A 967-nucleotide genomic window follows, 5' to 3' on the forward strand; every position below is an offset into this window, starting at 1 on the left:
GGTTCAACTTGGAACTGAGTTGTAATTAGAATGCAAACAGCCAACATGATCTTTTCATATTTCACGAGCTCATGTGAACCAGATAGAAATTCAGCGGTATAGATTATTCTCTTCTAACCCAAACACCTCCAGAAAATGAAATGTAAAGGGTCGATGACTCTTTAAAAACCTGTGTAGACGAGATATTTTGTGGTAGTTTAATGGATCTCTGAACAAATATGTACGTTACTGTAAACCAGAGGTGGAAAACACACCAAGTATCTGATTACAATGAAACTCTGAGGGCTGAAGTATCCCTGTGACAGCCGGGCGTATTGGGGAGATCATTACTTGTAGCTGTGCATTCATGTAATCAAAATAATTACGTCTCAAATGAGTTAGTTTGCAGTTAAAAGCAGACCATTAGTAAAAATTAAGACATATGCACACAATTTGTAAAAATGGCATCATCAACCTCTCCCAGAGCCGTACAGCTTAATATATGACTACGTGTTTCTAATAAACTTGTACATATAAATGTAACTGGTCAGATAAGTGCTTTAGAACATGTGTTGTGATTTCCTGCCTTCACATGATTTCACCTTCTTGTAATGAATAGTCAGAGGGATTTACAAATGTTTATTGAGCTGTATTTACACCCAATGTATGTGTCTTCAAGGTGAAATCATTGGTATTTTCATCACTTAATTAACAAGTAAATTAGTCTTGTAAACTGACAAATTACCAAACCATTTTGTTTATGCTTCACCGTCTTCTCCACTAAAGTAATATCCACCATTGTTCTTGCTGCTTCCTTGTCCACATGATCTATAAAGTTGACTTGTTTGACTGCAATCATTATTGTCAAGTGTAGTTAAAACTTGCATTAAAAAAGAAAAGAAAATGAACAAAAAAATAATCGATGAGCAACTTGTTAAAAATGGTGAATTTCTACCCCTGTTTCACATCATAGATCACAATCTGAATG

At 35.0% G+C, this 967-nt stretch overlaps 1 protein-coding gene across 1 annotated transcript in view; it reads right to left on the bottom strand.

Annotated features, from left to right (window-relative positions):
- Positions 1-605: 605 nt before the first annotated feature.
- Positions 606-967, bottom strand: part of tmem135 (transmembrane protein 135) — a gene marked incomplete at its 5' end in the record, with an annotated part of 6,766 nt that continues 6,404 nt past the window's right edge. Inside the window, one exon of the mRNA XM_079171769.1 lies at positions 606-967. This exon is cut by the window's right edge and continues 569 nt beyond it.

This window comes from Pholis gunnellus (assembly GCF_910591455.1).
Source record: "Pholis gunnellus genome assembly, chromosome: 13".
NCBI classification, from domain to species: domain Eukaryota; kingdom Metazoa; phylum Chordata; class Actinopteri; order Perciformes; family Pholidae; genus Pholis; species Pholis gunnellus.